Source organism: Sinocyclocheilus anshuiensis, unplaced genomic scaffold (assembly GCF_001515605.1).
Source record: "Sinocyclocheilus anshuiensis isolate Anshui unplaced genomic scaffold, SAMN03320099.WGS_v1.1 scaffold108, whole genome shotgun sequence".
Lineage (NCBI taxonomy): Eukaryota > Metazoa > Chordata > Actinopteri > Cypriniformes > Cyprinidae > Sinocyclocheilus > Sinocyclocheilus anshuiensis.
Window position 1 is genome coordinate 138912 of NW_015554071.1, and position 12254 is coordinate 151165.

Genomic DNA, 12254 nt, shown 5'->3' on the forward strand with positions numbered 1-12254 from the left:
ACTTGCTCACCAATGGATCCTCTGCAGTGAATGGGTGCCGTCAGAATGAGTCCAAACAACTGATAAAAACATCACAATAATCCACAAGTAATCCACACCACTCTAGTCCAGCAATTAAAGTCCTGTGAAGTGAAAATTGACTTTCTGAATGTATATAGACACCTTTAGAATGTAAATTAAAAGATGAAAATAACAATTAGGGAGAAACAGTCAAATATGAATAATTTATTGCTGTTGTGTGAGTAATATGTTATGTAATCAGTAAAAAGTAACTGTATTCTGATTATTACAGTGGCAGAGAGAGTTCAACGCGCTGCAAATGAAAAAAACACATTAAGAAATATCTTCATTAGCTTGACAACACATGTGCTGCAAATACTCGCAACACAACCATATATAGAAACGTGCTGCAAATACGCACATCGGAAATATTTAAAGGAACCGAAACAAGTGACAAACATTTCTAAAGCATATTTAAAACAGCAGCTGCTGACCAAAGTGCTGTTCACTCTAAAAACTTAAAACGATCAAATACAAGTGAAAAGAAGACACACACACACAAAAAAAAATAGATAAACTGACAAGAGGACACCCTGATTAATAAGATTACATTGATCCAAAAGCCAGAGAGAAAAGATATGCTCTCAGTGAAGATTTAAAGGAATCAACATCGGATGACAGATTAATGTGTAACGGCAGATCGTTCCACAGTAATGGAGCCGCAACAGAGAAGGCACAATCTCCTTTTAACTTCAAACGTGACCGTGGCACAGTCAGCATCAAACTGTCTGAGGACCTTAAGGACCTAGAACATTTACGGTGTGCAAGAAGATCAGAAATGTAATGTATTGTGGTTCCCGGCCATTTAGCCCCTTATACACATACAATAATACTTACACGGTATTCAACTGGCAACCAATGATTGAAACCAGAACAGGCGAATGTGTTCCCTCTTTCTAGTTCCAGTAGGAAGCCTGGCGGCAGCATTTTGTACTAATTGAGGGCGGGATAGAGAGGACTTTAATGTCATTTAATGTTAGAAAATTGGCTGCCAGCCAGCATCTTACCTCCGCTAGACAGTTCAATAGAGAATGTATGCCATAATTATCCCCATGATTCAAAGAGAGGTACATATGTGTGTCATCGGCACAAAAATGGTAAAGGAATGTTATGCTTTTCGGCCTATCAGGCCTAAAGGGAGCAAATAAAATGAAAACAAAATCGGCCCAAAATTGATCCCTGAGATACACCGAATGTTAATGGTACAGAAGAGGAAGAAAAATTTACCGAAAATGTTCTATCACAAAAACAGGATTTAAACCATTTCAATACAGTACCTTGAATTCCTACACAATTGCTCAACCATTCAAGTAAAATAGCATGGTCAGTTTAGTCACTGAGGTCCAAAAGTACTTGAATTGCAGAATTACCTGAATCCACAGCTAACAAAAGATCATTCAGCACCTTCAGCAAAGCTGACTCTGTACTATGATGTTGTCTAAAACCCGAATGAAACTTGTCTAACAAGTTATTCTAACTTAAAAATACAGTCAATTGGTGGAAGACAACCTTTTCCATCACTTTCGATAAAAATGGTAATTTTGAGATGGGCCGATAGTTATCCAAAATATAAGGATATGAACAGACCTTTTTTCGAAATGAATTCACTACTGCATGTTTCAGGATTGGTGGAACAATGCCTGGAGATAGGCTACTGTTTATTACTGTTACAACAAAAGGTTCAACAACACCCAGAATTTCCATAAAAAGACGAGCAGGAACCACATTCAAGGAGCACGAGGAAAGCTTAATTTTATGGAAAACATCCATAAGAAAGGAAGAAGAAATAGGCTCAAACTCAGTTAAGCAGGCTGAAGGACATGCTTATCAATGTCTATTCTGAAAGGTGAGATTTTTGTTTGTTTTAACATCCTGATCTTTAGCTTTTTTGGATATTATTAGCCTAAATGTTGCTACACTTAACCATGGTATTTATTTTTACAGCTGTGGTTATACAAATGGTAATCAATACATATAAATCAATACACCTACTTGCAGCACATTTCTGTATTCGGTTGTGTTGTATTTTTAGCACATTTCTGTTTTTGGGTGTGTTGTGAATATTTGCAGTGTGTTTCCGTTTTTTCAGCACGTTTCTGTATTTGTTTATGTATTTGCAGCGCGTTTCTGCTTTTGCAGCGCGTTTCTGTATTTGTTTGTGTTGTGCATATTTGCAGTGCATTTCTGTATTTGGTTGTGTTGTAAGTATTTGTGCAACACATGTGCTGTCAAACTGATGAAGATGTTTTGTTAATTTGCTGGTGCTTTTTCCATTTGCATGTGTTTTCTTAAGTTGCAGTGCATTGAGCTCTCTCGGCCGCTGTAGATTATTTTAAAATGTAACAATCTAATTACAAGTACTTCATTTTTGGAACCTGATTACGTAATCCAGATTACATGTAATCAGTTACTACCCAGCTCTGCTCCTTAGATTTATTAAAACAACAGCAAAAAGAAGCAGCTTGGGCATCACTACTAAATCGAAATATCGAAATCGAAATCGAAATCTTTACACCTTGTATAAGCCGCACCAATTAGAGGTCGACCGATATGGGTTTTTCACTGGCCGATGCCGATATTTAGAAATCAGGGCAGCCGATGGGCGATATATGATGCCGATTTTTTGGGCCGATATTTTGGCCGATTTTCTTTTTTGTTTTTTTTCCTTCATCTCATAAAAGTGAGTTTGAGTAAATGATTATTGCAGGGTACAAGATAGTAATAGTAGTAGTAGCCTAATTCAGAGTAATAATACATGGCTCAAAACTTAAGCACCTTCTCAAAACAGTTCTGAAGCATACTGCTTGTTTATGTTTGCTGACAGACACCAGTGTTTCCCACAGACTTGCAAATGCAAATTCATTCTCTGCCAGCAGGAGGCGCTGCTGGAGCGGAGATATAGCAGTTTCCCCGGTAACGGCTGTAATCAAATAAGCACTGCTTTATCAGGCATTACAGGAAAGACGAAATGAAAATGACATAGAAGCTTTTCTGAAGACGGTCGGTTCTTTTCAAAGATACATTCATATAAAAACACCCGTGCTGCATTTTAATTTTGAAACGTGCAGTGCTCAGTTTATTCAACGAAGTATAAGCCTTTTGGGAAATCTATTTGTGGCGGTGACGAGCCGCCACAAATAACTGAATGTATGGGAAACAATGAATGAACACTGCTATAAGTCAAATGGCCAAGTGATAACAAAAAAGAGTTCACACATGCTCATAACTGCTTAAGAGTGCACTGGCCACAAGCGATGACATCGTGGAGGCTATTGTCGGACCTACACACACATTTCATGAGGAAAGTTAACGTGCACATTATAATCAGCCCAGAAGTTTTGTCTGAATTGCATGTGTTTCTACTTTCACATGCAAATGACTTGTTGCACTTATGAATATGATAACTTTCCGGCATCAATTCTAGTAGGGTAAAACGTAATTACGCTTTAGAAATGGTCTGTTTTACCCTGCTACCATTAGCTGAAGCTATGTGTGAACAAGAAGCGGCTGCAGAGTGTGAGTTGCTCCATCTCTCACGCAGCCAGAGAGAGATTATCCGGTGTTCCGCAACTACGTTAGCTGTCCGCAGATGCACCTGCCTATAAATCAGCCTAATTTGCAGCACAATCGGCCAATGCTGACTAATTAAAAAATGCCAAAAATCGGCCGATTAATCGACCTCTAGCACCAATTTTTACACTTGTTTTTGTATTTGTCTGTCTTTCTCTCTTCTGGCTTTGGACCTCTTCTGCTTTTTTGATCTTACAACTACTGTCTCCACTGAGCACTAAAGAATGATAATAAGTCAGTCAGTTATTCTGAGACACGTCGGTGACCGATGAATTGGGATCTCGCCTGAGAGCCCTATCATCTTTGAGTGTAAACTAAACGAGCCAATGCACACTGGCATGCAATAATTGCATCAAGCTGTTGCTCGTCACGACACGAGCATAAGTAGGCAGCAGGTGCAATGCATATTCAGCTTTTCGCTTCGGAGCCGAGCAGTTCTATTGTTCTGCTCTGCCTATCATTCTAAGAGGATTCTGAACGAGTCTACAAGCGCTCTGGGAAGAGGCTTCTTCAACTGGTGTTGGTGTGACAGCGCTGCAGCGGTGGTTCCCCTGTGCGCTTCAGCACTAAAAACGCAAATTTCCCTTAAAAAGCATACACGGGTGCGTCTTTGTAAAGAGTAAATGTAAATGCGTTTCTGGATGCGGTCATTACCTGGCGCCGGATGACAGTCACAATCGTTGCCTCACGTGTTTGGATGACCATCTCAGCGTTGTGGTCGAGACTCCAATACCTCAGGAGAGGTGGAGTCCCCTTATCTATGCCTCGATCTAGCTCTTCTTCTGTTCCGCTGAAGAGGGCTACTTTGGTGAATAGACAGGTTGACCTGAGGGTTACAGTGGGGGCAAACCCGCCGAGTAAATCTCTGTGGGTCCCCCATTCATCTAGCACGCCGCAAGCTGTGGAGCTTCCGGGTGAATGTGCCGGTCCTTCTCATGGGGGACCGGCCGTTTCATTCGGTGATCCTCCGGATGACCAGATGCCGATTGCAGCATCGGAGGGTGAGCTGGAGTCTGGGGATGAGGACTCGGCTGCGTTCCCCCCTTCGGAGAGAGTAGCGTTGCCCGAGACTGACCCAGAATTGACGGCTATGCTTTCCCAGGCTGCTGAGGCGGTCGGGCTCGAGTGGAAACAGCCACCGTGTCCCGAACCGTTGAGGTTAGATGATTGGTATCTCGGGGCAGCCAGGGCTGGTTCTCAGCTCCCCGCGCCAGTGCCATTCTTCCCGGAAGTGCATGAGGAGGTGACTAGGTCATGGACGGCACCTTTTTCTGCCCGAAACCGATCTGGTGCCTCCTCCTCCCTAACTACCCTCGATGGTGGGGTGGCCAGGGGGTACGCGCCGATCCCCTCAGTGGAGTGCGCGGTGCGATGCAATTGTGTCCAAGAAGCACTTCTACCTGGAGGGGTAACCCGCGTCTCCCATCCAAGGCCTGTAAGTTCTCGTCCGTTCTTATGGCCAAGGCTTACGGAGCCGCTGGACAGGCTGCCTCCGCCCCGCACACCATGGCACTCCTGCAGGTATACCAGGCCAAGGCACTAAAAGAGTTGCACGAGGGTAGTTCTGACCCAGGGCTGATGCAGGAGCTGCACACAGTGATGGACCTCGCCCTGACAGTGAGAAAAGTCACTGCGCACTCCCTGGGTCAGACGATGGCCACGTTGGTGGTCCAGGAACGCCATCTCTGGCTGAACCTGGCGGATATGCGGGAGACCGACTGTTTTCTCGGCTCCCTATCTCCCAGGCCGGCCTATTCGGTGATGCAGTCGAGAGCTTTGCCCAACAGTACTCAGCTGCCCAGAAGCAGATGGTGGCTATCAAGCACATCCTTCCCCGGCGGCCCGCTGCTGCTTTCACCCTGCCGCATTTCTGCTTACTAAATTATTTGTATATATACTTGCATACCTACACGGCCTGAAATTTGATGTGAGGTTGCGGGTATTGCATACAGTGTTAACTCCCGCAAGTGCCACGTTCGGTAAATTCCCACTCACTTATGAGACGCACGATCTGCGCTGCCTCGTCTCTCTCTCGCGTCCGTTCTGCAGCAGCGTTCACTTGGATAAGTCGTTGTTGCTTGTTGAACTTGTTGACTTTTGATGAGTTTGAGCGCGTGATGCGCGCGCGCTGTGAAAAAGTGTGTTGAAAACACAAACTGAGGACCAAATCTGCACCTTATTGATGACCCGTGGCGTTAATATACTGCATCTGTGCCAGCGCGTGATGTAATAAAACTGCAGCTCGTTAATAAACGTTTGTTTTTTTAAATCCATTTTATACAATCCGCCTTCATTTAGCAAGTGCACTTGCGCATAAACAATTTTCAAGTTCAACACTTTTTGTTCCATTCAGTTGTGGATGCTGCTGATTCACCGAGAGTACTCACTACTCAATACTCATGAGTACTTTTAAATAGGCTACTCTTTTACTCTTACTCAAGTAGTTTTTTGGAGAAGTACTTTTACTCTACTTACACTACATTTTTTGGAAGGTAATGGTACTTTTACTTGAGTATATTTTTTCAGTACTCTTTCCACCACTGGTTACGACCAATCTTGGACCTGCGAGTTTTGAACCGGGCCCTTCACAAACTACTGTTCAAAACGTTGACACAGAAACGCATTTCCAAATGCATCCGTCCCCAAGATTGGTTTGCAGCGATGGTCCTGAAGGATGTGTATTTTCATGTCTCGATTCTCCCTCGGCACAGGCCGTTTCTCCGCTTTGCATTCAAGGGACAGGCATATCAGTACAAGGTCCTTCCCTTCGGGCTGTCCCTGTGTCTTTACGAAGGTTGCGGAGGCTGCCCTTGTTCCCATGAGAGAACAGGGCATTCGCATTCTCAACTATCTCAATGACTGGCTCATTCTGCCTCAGTCCCGGGAGCAGTTGTGCTAGCACAGTGACATGGTGCTCAGTCACCTCAGCCAGTTGGGACTTCGGGTCAACTGGGAAAAGAGCAAACTCTCTCCAGTGCAGAGGATCTTTTTTCTTGGTATGGATTTGGACTCGTTCAACCTGACGGCACGCCCCACAGAGGAACATGTTCGGTCAATGCTGAACTGCTTGAATTCTCTCAAGCGCAGGACAGCGGCCCCACTAAAACTGTTTCAGAGGCTCCTGGGGCATATGGCATCCACAGCCACACTAACACCGCTCGGATTGCTTCATATGAGCCCGCTTCAGCATTGGCTTCACGGCCGAGTACCGAGATGGGCGTGGCAACGCGGGACACACCGAGTGATGATCACTCCGGCCTGTCGCCAAGCTTTCAGCCCGTGGTCGGACCCTGCATTTCTTCGGGCAGGAGTTCCCCTAGTACAGGTGTCCAGGCATGCTGTTGCGTTCACAGATGCCTCCACTACGGGCATCAATTGCTTCGAGTTGCTTGCAGTACATTTTGCTACAAGGCAAGCACATACTGGTCCATATGGACAACACTGCGACCGTTGCATACATCAACCACCAGGGTGGTCTACACTCCCGTCGTTTGTCGCAACTCGCCCGCCATTTCCTCCTATGGAGTCAGAAGCATCTGAGGTCGCTTCATGCCATTTAAATTTCGGGCCTACTCAATCGTGCAGCCGACGAGCTTTCACGGCAGCAAGCGCTTCCAGAAGAATGGAGACTCCATCCCCAGGCGATCCAGCTGATATGGAGACACTTCGGAGCCGCACAGGTAGACCTGTTTGCCTCTCCAGACACTTCCCATTGCCAGTTGTTCTATTCCCTGACCGGGGGAACCCTCAGGCCGGTTGCACTGGTGCACAGCTGGCCCCGGGGTCTACGCAAGTATGCGTTTCCCCCAGTGAGCCTACTTGCACAGACGTTGTGCAAAGTCAGGGAGGACGAGGAGCAGGTCCTGCTAGTTGCACCTTACTGGCCCAACCGGACCTGGTTCCCGGAACTGATGCTCCTCGCAACAGCCTCTCCCTGGCGCATTTCTCTGAGGAAAGATTTACTTTCTCAGAGACGGGGCACCCTCTGGCACCCGCATCCAGATCTGTGGAACCTCCACGTGTGGTCCCTAGATGGGATGCGGAGGTCCTAGGTGATCTACCCCAGGCGGTGGTAGACACCATCACTTCAGCAAGAGCACCCTCTACGAGGCATGCCTATACCTTGAAGTGGAACCTGTTCATTGAATGGTGCTCTTCTCAACGGGAAAACCCCCGGAGATGCCGGATCAGAGCTGTGCTTTCCTTCCTCCAGGAGGAGTTGGAGTGAAGGCTGTCTCCCTCCACCCTAAAAGTATTTGTTGCCGCAATTGCCGCACATCACGATCCTGTAGACGGTGAGTCTTTCGGAAAGCACGACCTGATCATCAGGTTCCTGAGGGGTGCGAGGAGACTAAATCCTCCTCAACCTAAACTTGTACCCTCTTGGGATCTCCCTCTGGTGCTTACGGCATTGCAGAAATCCCCTTTTGAGCCGTTGCAGTCTGCAGAGCTGAGAACTCTGTCGATAAAGACAGTACTCTTAACTGCACTGGCTTCCATCAAGACGGTAGGGGACCTGCATGCATTTTCGGTCAATGAATCGTGCCTGGAATTTGGGCCGGCTAACTCTCACGTTATCCTGAGAGCCCAGCCCGGATATGTGCCCAAGGTTTCCCACCAAGCCTTTCAGAGATCAGGTGCTGAACCTGCAAGCGCTGCCCTCGGAGGAGGCAGACCCAGCCCTAGCTTTGCTCTGTCCCGTTTGCACCTCAGAGCAGCTCTTCATCTATTACGGAGGCCTGCAGAAGGGAAAGGCTGTATCCAAGCAGAGGTTGGCCCACTGGATAGTGGATGCCATCGTCTTGGCATATCAAACCCAAGGCGTGCCTTGCCTCCTCGGGTTGAGATCACACTCGACAAGGAGTGTTGCTTCTTCCTGGGCGTTGGCGCAAGGCACCTCGCTGACAGATATATGTAGAACTGCGGGCTGGGTGACACCAAACACGCTTGCTAGGTTTTATAGCCTTCGTGTAGAGCCAGTGTCCTCTCGTGTACTCGCCTCGAGTAGCCAGTAAAACCAGAGGAACTGCTCGGTGTCGCGCTTGCTGTGCCATTTCCCTCTACGGACCAGATACGTGTGCTTATTCTGCTTTTCAGTTCAGTTCCCCACAAGGCAAACCCTATGGAGTTCCTCCATCACCCTCGGCAGACCTAACACTTGTAAGTACGCCTGTTGGTTGACCCCTGTGCTAGGCTAGGTGTCCATATGTTGTGATCCCCACGTTGATCCCATGTGTGTATTCTTCCACGGTACGGTTCCCCTCTTGGTGAGCCTGTGTCTTTCCCTTGGCAGACTTCGCTCTGCCATCCCTGCCAGTGGTGCCTCCCTTCTAACTGGGCTGGAGCCACCTCAGAGACATTCCATATGTTGTACTGCCCTTAATGCCCAGTCCATATGTGTAATCTCCACATGATACCTCCCTGCGGGCAGGATGTGGATTCTGCAGCGTCCCTGGAAAGGGTACGGTTTCCCAGTGTTTTCCAATAAGTCTTACTGTATGGGTCTAGTGGAACAACAGTAATAGACTCTCTCCACGTAAGCCCTGTGGCTTACTAGGGGCGCTGGAAGGGGCAGCAATAGTGGTGCTTTATGGCGCTTTTCCACTGCATGGTACGGCATGGCACAGCTCGCTTTTGGGGAGTTTTCCACTGTGTACAGTACCTGGAACTTGGTACTTTTTTTAGTACCACTTCGGTTGAGGTTCCAAGCTAGCTGTACCATCACCAAAATGTGACGTGTAAACTCTGATGATCACTGATTTGCCGGAGAGAATCGTCACTACCTGCGTCATTGAACTTGCGACACGAGACCCGCTAGATTTAAATCAGCACAGCCAGCGAAGATCGAACGCAACAGTTTTGAACGAACACACCTTTTTTTAAACAACAAAATAATGGTCTGTTGAGGAAGTACGGATTCCTCTCATTGATAGCCGAGGAGCGGATCCAGCGAGAGCGTTTTTTTTACAGAATGCTCCTTTAAAAATGCAGTCAGCTTTTAGTCGCTATGAACACAAGCTTTCTCAAATAGCAATTTTAAAAAGTATTTCATAGCACACTTGCTTATTTGAGCTTTTCCTCAGGAAGTTTAATTCTCTTTTCTCCATACTTAGTTTTTCATTATTTATTTTTTGGCATCATGCTTTTGCACTATTTTTCTTCTGTTATTCCTATGTACTCTCATATTTTACTCTGTCAGTTTTACTTTCTCTGCTGCCATATGTATTTACGTGGATGGTAATTCTTCTGTAAAGCATTCTCTAAACAGTTTGGAAAGGTGCTATATCAAAGTTTTATTCATGGGTGGTTTGTAAAAACAAGCATAAATAATAAGTAATGCACTTAGAATGAAAGTGCAAGCTGTTGTAACAATAGAATACACAATGAATGTCAGAGGTGTCAAGTTCATATAACATGCAATACAACAAATGAAAGGGTTTATCTGTCCTGCTATAGTTAAAAATATTATGAATATATCATAATATAATACTCGTACATGAATTTTATGTACCCTCTTCATCTCATTGTGCTACTAATGCTTCACATTCTCTTAGCTTCTCTTAATACTTTTCCCCATTGACTTCTATTGTAAGTGCATTATTGTAAACTGAACATTTTCTCTGGTAATCTGCAGCATGCCACAGATTCTGTCTGTGCTTCACTTTTCCATTAATAAAATCAGCGATCTAAAAGGTTTAAGAAAGTAAAAGCACATATCAAGGTTGTGCTCTGCTTTAGCACGAGTGGGTGGGAAGTATATGATAGATGCCAAGCTCAGCATTTTAGAATAGGGTTTTATTCAGTCACAACCCACATGTCCACATAGCACCCTGCAATAGTCACTGCATTTGCTTCTTTCCTTAAGTTTCTCATTCCCGCTCAATCAAAACTCCTCTCTGGTTATTGTCCGTCTTTCTCGGTTCCTTCTGCTCACTATCTTCGTTCTGTCCTTCATGTCAGTCTCCCATGTCTCATTATATGTCTTTTCTCTCCAACATGTCTTTAGATTCACTCCTCCAAAACATAACACCCCACTGTCCCCCTCAAGAGGCTCTTCAGAAGCTGTTCAATCTCTCAGACACTGACAGAAAACTCTCCCTCAACTCTTTTCTCTGGGCAACCCTTAACTGACTTCTTTCCATTCGGCTGTGCTTTCTTGGCCCTCTCTGTGTAAGACAGGAGAAAAATCCTTACAATCCACACCACACAAACAAGCAGTATGTCAGTGTTGCCTGCTGATTTTCCTGCTCATGTTAACAGCATTTACACTGCCTGTGTAAACAGCATGGGTGTATAGGTGCAAATAGCATAGGCTTTGAACATATTTTAAATATTTTATCTATGCATAAAATACAGAGAAATTGCACTATATACTTTATCAACACGATCCTTTATAGTATGCACTTTTATGAGGATATAAAAAAATGAATTAAATAAATAAATGCATAAATAATTAAAAATAGTGTCAACTACTCAGCCATTTTTGAAAACAGATGTGTGGTGGACGTGATGCAAATTATATAATCTGAGTGATAAACGAACTGATGAGTAGACTGTTTATACAGTAGTTACACTTAAATGATAGATTAATTGCAATTTTGATGTACAGTAAATGTAAATTTGTATGTTTTTTTGTAAGCAGCCTCGGTGAGCGAAAGAGTCTTCTTTTAGAAACATAAAAAGATCTTACCAACCTTAAACTTTTGAACAGTGGTGTACTACTGATCAGTGTTGGGGAAAGTTACTTTTAAAAGTAATGCATTATAATATTGCGTTACTCCCTAAATGGTAACTAATTGCGTTACATAGTTACTTTTTATGGAAAGTAATGCATTATATTACTTTTGCGTTACTTTTTCTCATCTGGTCTGGGCTTGCTTGTTTGTTTTTATTATAAAAAAGTTCAATTTTTGGCAAAAGTAAAAGCCCTTTCACACCAAAAGTGAAAAGAATAAGCCTGAGGCTGAAGGAAATTCACATTTGTACAGTAGAGGGCGCAGCTCAAACAAACCTTTCAGCTGTGCTGCCATTCTGGATTGCATGAAGAATAGGACGCATGAGAAGAAAGTTCAACACTCTTCAGCAATAAAAAAATATTATGTTTATCTAAATTTATTTTTGCTTATTAGTATGGTTGAATTGGATCTTCGAAGGTCAGCAGCAAAGACATTGGTTAATAAAATGGGATTAAATACATAAAGAATATTTGTGTAATTTAACATTTAATTATTGCAGGTTTGCATTTCACTGTTTTTATTCATTTTAGGGAATACTGAATCTGTTTTTGTGCAAGTGAGATGAATGCATGTTCACATTTAGTCTAGACCTACAGTAAAATCATGTACACACTGCGCACACAACTCCTCTGCACTTATTCCTGATTTCTCTCAACATGAGTACAGGAGAGCTGTCAGTCAATACATGGGAAAACAAAGTATCTGGCATTACTTAAGTTATTTGAAAAAGTAACTCCCAATATTTTCTTTATTAAATAAAAAATAATGTGTTACTTTACTAGTTGCTTGAAAAAGTAATCTGATTACGTAACTAGCGTTACTTGTAATGTATTACCCCCAAAACTGCCCCTGATAACCTCTGTATACAGTATATTTGTGCAGTGTGAA

General features: G+C 44.1%; 1 long non-coding RNA gene across 1 annotated transcript in view; it reads left to right on the top strand.

Annotated features, from left to right (window-relative positions):
* The window catches only part of LOC107668705 (uncharacterized), a 14059-nt gene extending 4537 nt beyond the window's left edge, over window positions 1-9522 (top strand). The window contains exons 2-3 of the long non-coding RNA XR_001631922.1: window positions 4023-4025; window positions 9440-9522. This is a non-coding gene — a long non-coding RNA (uncharacterized LOC107668705). The remainder of the gene's footprint in view (window positions 1-4022; window positions 4026-9439) is intronic.
* Window positions 9523-12254: the final 2732 nt, after the last annotated feature.